Source organism: Gopherus flavomarginatus, chromosome 1 (genome assembly GCF_025201925.1).
Source record: "Gopherus flavomarginatus isolate rGopFla2 chromosome 1, rGopFla2.mat.asm, whole genome shotgun sequence".
Lineage (NCBI taxonomy): Eukaryota > Metazoa > Chordata > Testudines > Testudinidae > Gopherus > Gopherus flavomarginatus.
In genome coordinates this window covers 115585777-115602170 of record NC_066617.1, presented here as the reverse complement: position 1 = coordinate 115602170, position 16394 = coordinate 115585777, and the positions used below count along the sequence as shown (strand labels likewise).

The 16394-nt window shown below is 44.3% G+C and overlaps 1 protein-coding gene across 3 annotated transcripts in view; it reads left to right on the top strand.

Annotated features, from left to right (window-relative positions):
- Positions 1–758: 758 nt before the first annotated feature.
- Positions 759–16394, top strand: part of WASHC1 (WASH complex subunit 1) — an 84389-nt gene continuing 68753 nt past the window's right edge. Inside the window, exons 1-2 of one of the 3 annotated variants that reach the window (XM_050918776.1) lie at positions 785–852; positions 13005–13055. The gene's annotated coding sequence lies outside the window, so the exon portion shown is untranslated. Of the gene's footprint in view, positions 853–13004; positions 13056–16394 lie in introns of all 3 variants that reach the window. The other 2 variants (XM_050918783.1, XM_050918792.1) reach the window with 2 other exon arrangements.

Genomic DNA, 16394 nt, shown 5'->3' with positions numbered 1-16394 from the left:
TCTTTGTGATTATATCAGAGAGGGGAGGCCCTGAAATATCTTCTGTTGTAAGATGAGGTCACGCTATGGCGGTGGTTGAGGACCTGTGTCATGCGACATGCGGCAGCGTGGCAGTATCTCCAAAGACAGTGTGATAGCTCTGTGGGGACACTTGGGGCTTGAGAGCGTGGAGCCAGTGCTTAAGGTGGTCTGAAAAAAGTGTGGCTGAGGGGGGCTCCCGAAAGCTGGGAGCACTAGCTGCAGCCCTGGGGACTTTCAGCACTGCAGGGCGAAGTCGCCACTTCCCCTCCAACCACTGGCACTGTTGATTTTGTGGATCCAGAGCAACGGGTCGGGCTACATGACACCGATCCAACAGTTCGTGTCAAAGTGACAGGCCCCTTCCCCAGCTGGGGTCTGGCTGCGAGGGGGCGGGGGGCTTCCAGGGCCGGGCGAGCCCGGTGCCCGTTCTGCACTAGCTCCACTCCCAGCCGCCCCGGGCATCAGGCCGGGGCAGGGCCGTGCGTGAGCCCCGGGACCCCTCCGCCCCGCTCCTCCCCGGCGCTGCCAGGCCTGTGCAGAGACATCTGGGCCCCGGTTACATCGTTTGCCTCCCCACGTCACTTTATTTACACCGAGGTTACAGGCGTGTTGGGGCCCCCGGAGCTCGGCCCCAGGACCATCGCCCCTTTCCCCTACGTCAGCCCCCGCCTGCTGCCCAGCCCGCCCGGGCACTAGGACCTAACGGGAGTCCGGGCGGAAGTGGTGTTCAGCGGGAGCGGAAGTGAGCCGTGGTAGGGGCGGAAGTGGGTGAGGGTCGGAGGGGCGCTGCTGCTGCCGAGGTGTTTAGGGGGCGTGTCCCGCTCGCGACAGGTGAGGGGGTTGAGGTTCGGGCCCGACGGGTGGGCAGAGCCGCTGGGGCTGCCGCTAGATGGGTCCCCGGGGGGTTTGTGGGGACCTCCGTGTCCGGGTCACCCCGGGACTGGCCTTACTGGGGGGTCTCAGCAACCCCGCCTGTTACCTGAAGCTTGTGTGGGGAGCCAGGGCTGGGAGGGGAGGGAATGGGGTTCGCGATGACATCTCACTGGGACACTGGTAGGACTTGTGAGTGTTACCTGCAGTCCCACTGATCTGTGTGTGTGTGACTTGCTGAGCTGGTGCATGTGTTGCTGGAGGACACTGGATACTTAATATTAAAGTTAAGGGTTGTTGTAGCATTCTGAGGAAATGGCTTAATTGTATCGTTAATTATGATTCATGAGTTAGACCTACAAAAAATAGGTGCATATCTTACCTTTGGTGCATAATAGATCTCCTGCAGATAGTGGGGTTTATATAGCGATCAAAGGTAGAATGACACGTTTGTAATAACAAAACTCCTAGTTATGGACATTACTAGTATATTCATCAATGCTCTGTGGCAAAGCTTGGCTGATTGCATATATGCATGTGTACATATACATTTACATTTATAATTCTGGGTCTGGTTCTATTCGATATTTTCATCGGTGATTTAGATAACAGCATAGAGAGTACACTTATAAAGTTTGTGGACGATACCAAGCTGGGAGGGGTTGCAAGTGCTTTGGAGGGTAGGATTAATATTCAAAATGATATGGACAAAATGGAGGAAAGGTCTGAAGTAAATAGGATGAAATTCAGTAAGGCCAAATGCAAAGTACTCCACTTAGGAAGGAACACTCAGTTGCACACATACAAAATGGGAAATGACTGTCTAGGAAGGAGTACTGCGGAAAGGGATCTGGGAATCATAGTGGATCACAAGCTAAATATGAGTCAACAGTGTAACACTGTTGCAAAAAAAGCAAACATCATTTTGGGATGTATTAGCAGGAGTGTTGTAAGCAAGACATGAGAAGTAATTCTGCTCTGCTCTGCTCTGCGCTGATTCATCTGGAGTATTGTGTCCAGTCCTGGGTGCCACATTTCAGGAAAGATGTGGACAAATTGGAGAAAGTCTGGAGAATAGCAACAAAAATGATTAAAGGTCTAGAAAAAATGACCTATGAGGGAAGATTGAAAAAATTGGGTTTGTTTCTTCTGGAAAAGAGAAGACTGAGAGGGACATAAGAGTTTTCAAATATGTAAAAGGTTGTTACAAGGAGGAGGGAGGAAAATTGTTGTTCTTAACCTCTGAGGATAGGACAAGAAGCAATGGGCTTAAATTGCAGCATAGGAGGTTTAGGTTGGACATTAGGAAAAACTTTCTAACTGTCAGAGTGGTTAAGCACTGGAATAAATTGCCTAGGGAGGTTGTGGAATCTCCATCATTGTCTAACCTGCTCTTAGAAATCTCCAAACGCCTGTCAGGGATGGTCAAGATAATACTTAGTCCTGCCATGAGCACAGGGGACTGGACTAGATGACCTCTCGAGGTCCCTTCCAGTCCTATGATTCTATGTATGCCAGGCACTCATGGGGCTGCTGTTATTTGTTTTCCTTTGATTATTTGCTAATTTGGCAGTTACCAGACTTGTGTACACATGTTTGGTAATTTTTGGAAATATGATTAATAACTTCTGAGAGTTAGCATCACATTGCTGTGAATGCTTACATCTCTGAGTTGCTTCAGGCTGTTGCAGATGCAGGAAGGCAACTTTGCTTCAGTTTTGTATCAGTTAATGCTTGGTTTGCATTTGAAAGACGCTCTTCACAACTCTAGAAATTTACTTTAAAAAGAGTTTGCATTCTGCAGAATCTGAATCAGTACCTCAAATGGACCTGATGTTAGATACCACTGCATTAGAAGATTTTTGGCCCTTCCCCAGAATCGTAGGCGCCACCATCCCATTCACAGAAATAAGGCTTACTTGCGGGAGGAGGCAGGGCTTAAAGTGGACTGAATCACTTGGAGTCACAGAACTATTAAAAAAAATTATCTGAGTCTGGTCTGAGGCAAGTAAATAGCTGCTGACAGGACATTGTAAGTGTATTAAAGAACCATTCTGAGATTTAAAAATATGCTGCAAACAAGTGCAGTTGTTCCTGGTAATGACAGATCTGTGACCAATTTAAGCCTTAGAAAGAGGTGCTTGATAACATATGAGATTCATACTGATGTATAATGGTATCTGTTTTGATGGGATGACAAGTTTGGAACAGGCTTCGTTCCGGCCCTTATTCTGATCTCCACAGCTGTGGACTATATTGTTCAAACCCTACAGTGGAAGCAGTGCAGTACTATAAGGCTTTGAACTGCAGTTTGTATATTGGGCATGGAGAATTTCTAAAGAATCCCTGAATGAGGAAAGCTGCTGTGTACTCACTATGATGTAGTTTCTGTACACACAGGAAAGCCTTTACTTTAGTTACTCTGTACTGATGGAGAAAGAATTGCTGCCATTTGAAATAGGTAGTGAGGAATACTCTACAAACAAAAGCTGCAGTGTGTGTTTGGGAGGAGGGAGTAAGCTTGTGAAACTTGTTCAGTCATCATTACCCAGGACATCAGTTGATGGTTTGCAGTAAAGCTCTGATGAATAATCTTCTAAAAAAAATTATTAAACTGAATATCAGGTAGTTGCTGTTGAACCAGCAACTAATGCAAAGAAAGCCACCGGCTTGTGGAAGATTTGTATTTCAGCAGTGCATTAGAATCCATTTTATTAATGTGCCAGAGAGAGCTCTGTTTTTTAAAAGTACAAATTTTGGATTTAAGCTGTACATTGGTATGCTTAAAGTAATTTTACTAACCATTGACTAAAATAGATGCCTCTCTTGCACTGTGGAGATGCAATTATTTGTCAAATAAATGCATAGGTAATGTTTTCAAAATAAACACATGCTATTGTGATAAATGCATTCATTCTAATAAAATTCTTCTGTGTTGAAAATAAAGAATGAGTCAGCCAACAGTAATACATATGGTTGCAATGGTATTACATTTACCTGTGTATACTGAGAGGCTGCTGACAGGCGTAACAACTGCTGTGAAAAAGGTTGTTATTGAGGCCACATCAGCAATGGTGGGCACAGATAATATTTACTCTAATACTGAGTGAAAAACTTTGCCCCATTGTAAAATCACATCATGAAATGTTAAATTGATCAGTGATTGGGCCAAGGTCTTTCCTACCAAAAAGAGGTGACACTCATTTCTCTAAGAGCATTGCAGATATGCTTCCACCACTAGACGAGGGGGTCTCACCCTGAGGAAAAGTACGCTTTCTCTGGGTCTTTTTGCCTCCTTACTGTCATTGCCAATAAATGGACCAATCAGTGCCAGCTGCGGTGGTGATTCATATGGTGTGAACAAATGTCTGCTAGGGACTGGACTGAGACCACCATCTCACTTCTCTTAGGCCACTCGGCAGTCATCACTGGAAATGGCTTGCAGTCTTCTGACCCAGATCAGGTGACCTAAAGATGAAAGAGGCTCTATATCTATTGCCAACTTTTTGAGTCATCCAATCTTCCTAGAGTACTGAGATTACTCTGGAACAGAACAGATACCACTTCCTCTGCCTGATGCAGGGTCTGGAAGCAAACTTACTTTGATGTCTCCCTTGGGAAATTTTCTGCATTTCAGTCTTCCTTTGAGTCTTGTTCTGCTGCTTTGCCACTCCCCTCTTTTTGCTCTGGTTAGGCTGTCGTGATTTGGGAAGGATGTCTGGGGGTCCCTTGATGTGTTTGTTTAATTATATTTGGTTGATGAACTTGTCTCATTTAGAAAGTGGAAAGAGCTAAAATGGCAACATTATTAAACCCATGTGTTCCCTGGGACTGCTTTGTCAAGACAGAAATGCCCAACCCACCAGTCCGTCAGTGCTTCCATCTTAAATGTGGTGCTTTTCTTATTTATTTGTATTATCATAACATCTAGGAATCCCAGGCATGGACCAGAACCCCAAACACAAAACAAAAACAGTTGTTGCCCCAAAAGAGCTTACAGCAGGGGTCGGCAACCTTTCAGAGGTGGTGTGCTGAATCTTCATTTATTCACTCTAATTTAATTTTTTGCATGCCAGTAATACATTTTAATGTTTTTAGAAGGTCTCTTTCTATAAGTCTATATTATATAACTAAACTATTGTTGTATGTAAAGTAAATAAGGCTTTTAAAATGTTTTTAAAAGCTTCATTTAAAATTAAATTAAAATGAGCCTCCCGGACTGGTGGCCAGGACCCGGGCAGTGTGAGTGCCACTGAAAATCAGCTCGCTTGCTGCCTTCGGCACCCATGCCATAGGTTGTCCACCCCTGGCTTACAGTCTAACAGTCGAAAATGATACAACAGATATTTACAGACAAAGAAGGAGCGCAGGAAAACAATGAGATGGTATTTGGCAGTGTGACAGACAGTGGTCTTAGTACACCAGTAGCCTAGCTGTTGTCAATTTTTTTTGGAGGCCTCATGGCAAAGGAGAGTTTTAAAGTAGGATAATGACTGAGTTTTGAGGATGTTTATGGGGCGCTCCTCCCAAACCTGTGGGGACAGCATAGGAGAAACCATAAAGGTGCATGTTTGAAAATATAACAATTGGGTGATGAGGCTGGCATCATGGAGAAGTTGGAAGTGTAAGCTGATCTTTTGCTGCTGAATGAGAGGTGATAGGTTGGTGGGGATAGGTCATGAAGGGTCTTGAAAGTGAAGACAAAGTAGCTTATATATGATATGATAGAGAAGAGGGAACCAAGGAAGGGATGCAAAGAGAGGGAACCAAGGAAGGGATGCAAAGAGGGGGTGACATGCTCAGTTTCTTAGCTCAACACTTTGATCTTTTGCAGCAGCATTCTGAATGGATATCAGTGGGCGAAGATTGCATTTGTAAAGGCCAGAGAGAAGGATGTTGCATTAATCGAGACATGAGATGGTGAGAGCTGACCACAATTTTGTAAGGTCTGTAGATAAGAGAGTGCTGATGGATACTCGCCTTTAAAGATCTCTTACTCGTTCCACCAAAAGAATCATGTAACTGTAATGCCAGTGGCACTAGCTGAAGAGGCTGAGGGCTCTGTCACTGAGATAAGAGGGGTCAGAGATTGAAAATGAGATGTTTATAGTGCTGGCCATTGAATGGTGACTCTGAAGCTTGTTCTCCATTGGTGCTGCATCCTCCCTCAAATCCCTCATTTCACTGCAGATCCCTCTAGCCTTGCCTTCATACCCTTACCTGATTGGTACTTGTACATGGAAGTGGTGCTATCACTTCAGTGCACTTCCTGACTCACCATCTCTACTGGATTGGGGACATAAATACTTCTCAGGAATGGCAATAATCTTTTTTTTTTTTTTAACCCTACTTTCTTGTCTTGTATCATCTGTTGCTACTTCTGCAGCATCTCCTCTGGAATGACACACACTCAGCAGACCACTCCATGAGGCTGATCACAGGATCTTGTAATATCACTGGAATTTCCTCAGCTGTATCCCAGAATCCTTTGTTTCTTCCTTGTCCTTTGCCTGGCAGTTTCCTGATGAATGTAGATCCTATTTCAAAGCCTGTTGCCTGCACTAATTTGTTTCTGTTGGCTTCTTATTTCCATTGATTGATTGCTTTGGCTCTTTTGTGTTACTTTACATTTGTCCGACCAATTTCCCTAGTCACATCAAATCTGTTCTGCTCTACTGCTGCTCCAAAGCCTTTGGCAGGACTACAGATATGGTCTGCTCTCAGTCTTGCTGCTTCAAAGCATAACCAATTTGAGCTCTTCTACAGGAACAGAAAATAAAGGAAGTCAGTTTCTTAGCATGTTGGGCTGTGTTTACTTGTATTCTTCCTCAATCTAGCATCACAGATACAGTTCTTTCTAGAGTTGCAAGTGTCTTGACATCACCTAAGGATCAATTTAAAAGATGTGGGGAAAATAAGTCATAGGAGAAGAGTCTGACTTCAGGGCACGAGGATCAACCCCTTACACACACTGTCTCTGTGAGATGTTTAGGGAGGTTCTGCAGGCATTGGTGAGACCCCATCTGGAATACTGTGTGCAGTTCTGGTGTCCCATGTTCAAGAAGGATGAATTCAAACTGGAACAGGTTCAGAGACGGGCTACAAGGATGATCCGAGGAATGGAAAACTTGCCTTATGAAAGGAGACTCAAAGAGCTTGGCTTGTTTGGCCTGGCCAAAAGAAGGCTGCGGGGGGATATGCTTGCTCTATATAAATATATCAGGGGGGTTAACGTTAGGGAGGGAGAGGAATTATTTGAGTTTAGTACTAATGTAGGCACGAGGACGAATGGGTATAAACTGGATATTAGGAAGTTTAGACTTGAAATTAGACGAAGGTTTCTAACCATTAGGGGAGTGAAGTTCTGGAACAGCCTTCCAAGGGAAGTAGTAGGGGCAAAAGACTTTTCTGGCTTTAAGACAAAGCTTGATAAGTATATGGAGGGGATGTTATGATAGGATCGTTAATTTGGGCAATTGATCTTGGATTACCACCAGATAGGTCTGCTCAATGGTCTGCAGGGAGATGTTGGATGGGATGGGAACTGAGTTACTGCAGAGAATTCCTTCTTGGGTGCTGGCTGGTGAGTCTTGCCCACATGCTCAGGGTTTAGCTGATCGCCATATTTGGGGTCGGGAAGGAATTTTCTTCCAGGGCGGATTGGCAGGGGCCCTGGAGGTTTTTCGCCTTCCCCTGCAGCATGGGGCATGGGTCGCTTGCTGGTGGATTCTCTGCAGCTTGAGGTCTTCAAACCAATTTTGAGGATTTCAATAACTCGGTCCTGGGTTAGGGGTTGTTATAAAATTGGATGGGTGGGGTTCTGTGGCCTGCCTTGTGCAGGAGGTCAGACTAGATGACCATATTGGTCCCTTCTGACCTATGAGTCTATGAGGTATTCAGTGGAGGTACTGGGAGCTCTTTTGCTTGAAACATTTTCATATTTGACTGGATGAAACAATTCTCCTTTGGCCTCCTGGGGGAGAATAAGATGGAACCTAATAATATAAGACTGTTACATCCCTAACTCCTGATTCAAGAGCATTCCTGCCAGGCAAAAGGTGTGCTCCTTGTGTGTGGAACCCAACTTTCCCACAGAACATTGTGTTGCCCTGGATTTGAGGGGTGTGTATACCCCAGAATGTGATTAAGCTAATTGTCAACCATATTATGTGCATTCAGCCACCATGAAGTAATGCTGCAATAGAACACCACTTAGTTAAGGGTTAATTTGGAGACACGCTTTCAGAAGCAAGATGATATCTAGCTGGCAGTTTCAGCTAATCAGAATGGGAGGAGGGGACAAACATGTAAACAATCGAGTCTGAAAACCCTGGTGGTTGGAAAACCTTGTCTCGATGCCTCTGATATTAAAGTTCATTGAAAGTTAGAAAAGTGATGATCCAGTAGGGGTCATTATGGCCCATGTGTTTTGTAGAAGTTAGTTATAAAAGATTACCTAATAAAGTGTACTTTGAAGCATTCCTCTGAAGCCATCTTGAGAGACATGTTTTCCTGACACACTTTCTCCCCAGTGGGTAAGCAACTGGCCACTGCGAACCTGCTGTTAATTACTCAATACCATTCCAGATGTTAGGTAAATATCTGGGCTGTTCTAAACAAATTGCTTATGTTTGTATGTGCTTAAATCTAATAAACTGCAGTTTTAGACAAGAGCACATTTACTTGCATTACTCCTTGATCAAACAGAAGTGCTGTGTTCCTGTTGATTTATTCCTTGCACCACCTGGAGTGAAATAGTTACGTTGCCCCTGTTGGGGGTTCTGAAAACCCCTGGTAACAATTGGTCTGACTGGTGTTCCATATTGTTTAAAATTCAAGTAGAGCATTTACTTTTTTTTTTAAATGAGGGTTTCTTCTTGGCTGGTTATTTCTTCTGCTTTTCCTGTAAAAAGCTTTGATGGGGCAACAAGCCTTGTGGATGGGGAGGGGGAAGCAGTAGATGTGCTATACCTTGACTTCAGTAAGGCTTTCGATACTGTCTCACATGACCTTCTCATAAGGAAACTAGGGAAATATAGCCTAGATGAACCTACTATAACATGGGTAAACCACTGTTTGTAGAATTGTACTTAGAATAGTTATCAATGATTCACAATCAAGCTGAAAGGGTATACTGAGTACTGCAGGGATCTTTCCTGGGTCCAATTCTATTCAGTGTTTTCATAAATGATTTGGATAATGGCATAGAGAGTACACTTATCCACAAACTTTATACCAAGCTGGGAGGGGTTGCAAGTACTTCAGAGGGCAGGATTGGAATTCCGAATGATCTGGACAAACTGGAGAAATGATCTCAAATAAACAGGATGAAATTCAATAAGGAATAATTCAAAGTAAGAAGGAAATTCAAAGTGGGAAGGAAAAATCAATTGCACAAATACAAAATTGGAAATGACTGCTTAGGAAGGAGTACTGCAGAAAAGGATCTGGGAGTGATAGTGGATCACAAACTAAATGAGGGTCAGCAGTGTAATACTGTTGCAAAAAAAGCAAATGTCATTCTGGGATGTATTAGCAGGAGTGTTTTAAGCAAGACACGAGAAGTAATTCTCCACTCTACTCAACACTGATAAGGCCTGAACTAGAACATTGTACCTGGTTCTGGGCATCCCACTTGAGGACAAATTGGAGAAAGTCCAAATTTGGAGAGAGCAACAAAATTGATTTAAAGATTTAGAAAACATGACTTAGGAGAGAAGATTGAAAAAATTAGGTTTGTTTTGTCTGGAAATAAAAGTCTGGGGGACATGAGTCTTCAAGTACATAAATGATTGTCACAAAGAGGAGGGTAATAGCGTTCTCCATAACCACTGAGGACAGGACGAGAAGCAATGGGCTTCAATTGAAGCCAGGGAGATTTACGTTAGACATTAAGAAAAAACTTCCTAACTGTAAAGGTGGTTAAGCACTGGAACAAATTACCTAGGGAGGCTGTGGAATCACCATCGTTAGAGGTCTTTAAGAACAGTTTAAGCAACACCTGTTGGGAATGGTCTAGATAACAGGTGCAGGTGACTGGATTAGATGACCTGTTGAGGTCCCTTCCAGTCCTGCATTTCTGTGATCCATGAGAGAAGCATTCTGTAAATTAGAGAACTATTTCCAGCTCATGCCTGCCCAAGGGCAAGGACTCTAAACTGGAGAGTTTTCACAGTGGTGTAGAATATCAATTTCTAGGCCACTGGACTGGCTTAAATTGGAACTTTAACAGTAGCTGCTATAGTGTACCTGTCAGAAGTACAGGAATAGGTGTCCTGACTTTCCCACAGTGCTTTGGGATTGGAAATTTGTCAACTGTAATACTGATGATGGAGTCCTGGTGCTTTATGAACATACTCTCTCTCAAACATTGTCTTGCTAAAGAGGGAGGGAGACTTGGTCTACACTGGGGGGTGGGGGTCGACCTAAGTTACGCTACTTCAGCTATGATAATAGTGTAGCTGAAGTCGACGTATCTTAGGTTGACTTACCTCGCGTCCTCACGGCATGGGGTAGACTGCTGCCACTCCCCTGTCGACTCTGCTTGCGCCTCTCCCCGTGGTGGAGTACAGGAGTCGACAGCAGAGCGATTGGGGATCGATTTGTCGCGTCTACACTAGATGCGATAAATAGATCCCCGATAGATCGATCACTACCCGCTGATCCGGCGGGTAGTGTAGGCATACCCTTAGTATTAAACCATTTAAAATTGGTCACATTTAAAAATTTTGGTTAAAATTCATAACTTGGAAGGGGAGGGGAACAGGAACAATTCTGACAATCTGGGAAATCCTTCCCTCCCATTTTTTTTCCCCTCCAACCAAGTTTCCTTTATATATAGGAGTTTGATTCTGGAGTGAGCCTTGTGCCCCTTACCCTGTCAAACCTGGGATATTATGTCAGCGTTGGGTTGCTACAGTTTTGGTGATATTAGGGTTGCCAAAGTTTCTCCCCATCATCTAAGAACAAATCTCAGATGTGGAAATTTCCTGCAATACTCTGAGTTTAAAAGATGTCACGTTGATCAGGAAAGATGCTGAGCTGAGAATGCTGTGCCTATTTCTGAGCCTCAAGGAGCACTGTATGAAATGGTCCTTCACTTAAAGAGTCTTAATGTTTATTGCTCTCACGCAGGGCTTGGAAACAGTTACCAAACACTTACTATCCAGAGGCAAATATGAAATGGAGGAGGAGAAGGGAGAACTACTAAGGAGGTCCAGAGGCGACAACACTGTCATTTTAACAGCCAAGTTTCTCAAGTGGCAAGAGTAAAATTGACATGATTCTTGTCGCTTTCATCGATGCCCATAATATTTTTAAAAGCAGCAGTTAAGCTGTCTAGCTAGTGTTTTAGTTACACTCTGACTGAGAAAATTATAAGCAGTGATAGATTTAGTGGAGACTCAGGAGAACACTTCAGGTTTGAAATGCTGTCTAAACACCCATGATGGTCAGGAATGTAATTATTAAATAAACAAGCTTAAATTGAACCTATGAATTGATAATGAAGGAGCTTAAGCTCACCTGGAAAAGCTTCCCACTTGCTAGTGGTGAGTAAATTAGTTTTTCCCAAACCTTGTTCTTATGACATGGCTGCTCCTTCACAGTTTCTGAGGGGGGTCCTGGCAGACAAACACCTGTGCATGTAGCGCCAGAACAATTTGGAATGCTAGCATTGTCTTCATCTCTCCTTCATTAACTTAGCTTCAAACTCCATTCTACTGAGGTAATCTTCATCCCTTCAGATAAAAAGTGCTGCCCTGGCTTCCTGTCTCCCAGAATTCTATGGCAGGAAAACTGCAAGCAGATAATCCCTAGGGAACTACTCTGCGGTGTGGTTACTGGGCCTTCGTAATATTGGGTAACTGCAGACACTGTACACTCTGCCTGAGTTGTAGGAGAGAGGGTGAAGAACACACCTGGGAGAAATAGTACTAAGATAAACCTGAAAGAGGAAGGGAGGCACTTTTAGAAGTTTAAAAATAGTGGGCAGGAGAAGAGGAGGAGAATTGTCTTGAGAGAAGCTGCTCCAAGATGGAATGATATGCTGTATCCTGTGGCCATAGTGTCTGAGTCTGAAGGGAATAGTTTTCATCACTTTTGAAAGCAATTTCTGCTGTTTTTAATCTCCACTCTCTCTGACCTTTTCCTGAGATAACCTCTGCCAAAAAGCACTCCAATCTGCAGTTTATTTCCTAGATTATTGAGTTCCAGGGCAACAAAAAGCTAGGGTAAAAATAGGACAGTTCATCTTATGCAAGCCACCCCGTTAGGGTCTTCCTGCTAGCTAACATTGGAAGTACTGAATAAATTCCCCCTTTCTAGTGTTCTTGTGTGTATTATCTCAGGGAGGCCCAGCTGCTGCCACATTGTCTGTAAGAAGCACAAGGATCCCCTTTGCTGCTGCGTATGCAAAGCTGGCTGGTTGGGTCTAATGGATTTGGCATGACCAGACTGAATAGCTGACTGTGCTAAATATCATTTATTGAGCCCTAGTAGTAACGGGGGGGCAATATTGTGATATTCATGAATTGTTGTATTGAGGGAAATGCAGGGAAGCTATAGTGGGTCTAAGGAAGGGATGGAAGTGAGATACTGGAAGTATTTGAGTGGGAGGGAAATGTGGTGGTGATGGGGGTGGAGGGATAAGGGAGGGCAAGATCACAAAGCAGAAGGCTGAAGCTGATGACTATAACAGAACATTATTGCCCTGTGAGTTGGAAGAAGTGACCAGCTGTTTTATTTCAGGGAGATGCTATATTTTCAGAGAAATATATTGTTTGTATGTGAGGGTATTAAAACGGAGGAGCTTTGAACTCTGCTGAACCAAAGCCAGCTGTATGAGCTTGCTGGCACTGCAGCAGCAGGACAGCTGGAATCCTCATGGAGACTCAAATAGTTAAGACAGTTTGTCACACTTAAATGGTGTCAAAGGCGAGTCAGATAGAACAGGGAACTTGAACGTATCCTAGGCCTAAGTGGGAATGGACACAGATGAAATGGCTCCAATTGGGCAGTCAAATGAAGGGAGGGGGAGGCTAGACCTGGAGATTGAGAATGTTAAAATGGGTCTTAGAGACAAGATGGGTGAGGTAGTGTCTCTTATTCTCTAGTAAAAGAATGGAGGGACCCTATAAATAAGAGGAGCATCTGCTGTGAAACAGGTGGGTCTGTGGGGGCCATCTTCATTGACAGAGCTGTATGATTGAAGCACAGTTCTGTAACTTCTATAAGTCTCCTCCTTCGATATTTACCTTTTTTGCTTACCCCTTCCCAGAATCCATCCATCTGTGTCTGTGATAATAGGCTGAATTTAATCTTTTGATGCCAAACCACTCCAATCGAATCTTGTTTCTTACTATTCCCCTCTTACCCCTCAAGATAATCATTTCAGTTATGGAAATTTACTTCTTCAGCAATAATACCTAACTTTTGTGCAGCACTTTTCATCAGTAAATCTCAAAGCACTTTTCGCAATTATCCACATTTTACAGATGGGAAATTGAGGCACAGAGTGGGAAAGTGACTTTCCCAACGTCACCCAACAAGCCAGTCGCCACGTTGGGATTAGAACTCCGGTCTCCTGAGTACTAGTCCAGTGTCTAGCCACTAGGCCATGCTGTCTCCCCAAGATGGCTGATGCCTTGAGGAATGTGGGTTTGCCTCCCTCCTCACTTCCCAGATGATAAATGGGAGGAGGCAGTGGTAAAACTTGGTTGCAGTTCCAAACCCAAAAGTTTCAAGGTGGCAAATGTGCCACGGGGGAACATGAGAACTCCTCCATGTTTACTCTGCTAGAAACTGCTCTGTACTGTTTTATGAAAACCGTATGGTTTTAATGGAATGTTTACTGTAAATCTTGAAGAAGCCTGGTAGAACGGCTACTGAGGGAAAATTTGTCCTGACACATATTGATGACATTTGTATTTTAGCTCAACTGAGAGGAGCCTGCGTCCCAGGTTAGGAGAATGCTTGAAGTCCCTAGATCACTGGTGGAGAGTAGTCCTTCACAGTCGGTTGGTAAAGGGGGAAGAGTTGTGAATAATTTTTATGGACAATGTGTGACTCAGTTTACTTACTCACTTTGTATTGTTACTCACTAGGAGTGAATGGGTTAATTTCTTGCTCTGGAACAGGGAAATTAGGGATAGGTGTATGTCACATATAATAGTCTGGATTGGACCCAAAAATGCTAACAAGAACTGAATGGAATCAGCACATATAAACAGAAGAACCAATGACCAGACTCTGACTGGGCATTATCTCTTAGCACCTGGCAACCAAGGGAGATATGTGAAACACAATGGGAGCTGCAATGAGGGACAAAGACAGGAGGTGTCAGGTGACTGTTGAAAACTGGGATGGCCAGGTCTACGCTGCAGGTGCTATCATGGCATAGCAATGGCCACTAACTATGCCACTATAACCCTGTAGTCTAGATGAAGCCTACTGTGATGGAAGGGTTTTTCTTTGGTTGACCTAGCTTCATCTGCACTGGTGGTTAGGTTGGCATAGCTATGGTGCTCAGGGGGATGGATTTTTCACATCCCTGAGTGTTGTGCTTTGTCAGCCTAAGATTTAAATGTAGACCAGGCCAGAGACACAAAGGATCTGACGGAGACTCAGGCCTTGGCTAAACTGGCGCTTTACAGCGCTGCAACTTCCTCGCTCAGGAGTGTGAAAAAACACCCCTCTGAGCGCAGCAAGTTACAGCACTGTAAAGTGCCAGTGTAAACAGTGTCGCACTCCCATCGCTGTAAGCTAATCCCCACGGGGAGGTGGAGTACCTGCAGCGCTGGGAGAGTTCACTTGCACTTCAAAGCGCTGCCATGGGAGCACTCCTGTGGCAGCGCTTTGGAGTTTCGAGTGTAGCCAAGCCCTCTGATGGATTCTAGGAGGCCACAGAATAATGGAGCAGTTGCTTTTGCCTCTGGAGACTTTGTCCTGAGGTTGGCTTTTCCATACTGACCTAAGGACTGTCAAAGTCTGTACTCTGGGTGACTAATAAATGCTGGTTAGCTTTGAAAAGGCTTTCCTATGTCACTGCAAATACTTAGAGGTTATATTGTTCCCTGAAGGGGTAAAGTCTCTAACAGTATTCTGAACTCATACAGACACGCTGAGAAACAAGGATGTTATAATCCGAAGGCCCAGTCTCAATTGTAGAGCTGTGAGGCTCACCTGTTTGAAAAGCTAAGCCTAGGGCAAATAGGGGTAATCCAAAGTAGACTATAAAGATGAGGCATCAAACCCTCTGAGACGAAACACCTTCAGTTTTGGATGCCAGCTTAGATAATGTTAGATAATGTTTTCACCCCTCAGCCATAAGGCTGAGAAGTCCCTTCCTGCTGCTGTATGTACATGAACATCTAAGCAATATTTTTAAGTAGTTGTTTGAAGTGTCCCATGGGCTTGTTAGGCTTTTTGTTTTGCTCATCTTTACTCTGAGACTGATTGAAGGCATTTGTATACAGATCCCCTGGCTGGGTTGGGTTGGGTTGGGTTGGACTGGAAGTTTAGACGGCAGTATTTAGTGTCATTCCGATAAAAGGTATCTGCATTTTAAAGTCCTGCTGGATCAGAATGTTGTTTGTGCTCTATGCAGATACAGTGGTTGCTGTTCTTCACACCTGGAAAATGCCTGTAGAAATTCTGTGTTATGGGGATGAAATGGTGGAACCAGTCTGTGCTGTTCTCTCCCCTGGACGAGGATGTATATACTGACCATGCCATACCTTGTGGCACAGCAGCAGGGAAATGGTGGTGCCTCCAGGAGCAGGCGTGGTGATTAATGAAGGCTTTCTGCCAATAGGGCACTAGGATTTTTTCCCTTCATCTTTCGGTGCAGGATTTGTGGAATGAGATGTAGTCACAGCAGCAATGAAAACCACTCCTGCCATTCCCTGGGAGAATGGAGAAGGAGATTGTCACTTTAATAGACATGTGGGGAAGGGAGAAAGAACATGGAGGGTCTTTCTGCTAAAGCACGTCCCAAATCACATGTTACCTTTGCTCCTCAGTTTAGTGTGTTAATAGGCTACAGTAACCCATTCCATTAAGACTGTATAATATAGGTGATGCCCACCCCATTTCAGTCCAGGAGCACATTGATGGGTGAGAGGCAAGGATGCAGTATGTGGTGTGCACGTGAAGCCCTGGAGTCATGATGAATACCAGGGGAAACTCTTCAGTAGGCTGCCTCTTCTGAGGCTATAACACATGGGTGGCTAACTCCCTTTGCAAAGGGACTGGCTGCTCCAGTGACATCTTGCCAGCGAGTGACTATTGGAGGTACACAAGGGGCACTTTGCTTTTCTGATGTAGCATAGGAAGGCCATTTTTCTCTTCTCTCCTCCCCAAGCTGTGTCCCTGTGGATGTGCCACATTCCAGAAACGCTGGGCTGTAGATGGGAGTATTGCTCTCATATTTTGTGGGTAGGAGTCTCTACCCTGAAGCTGCAACAATGAGGTGATGTAGATCCTGCACCTGTGACTAGGCCCAC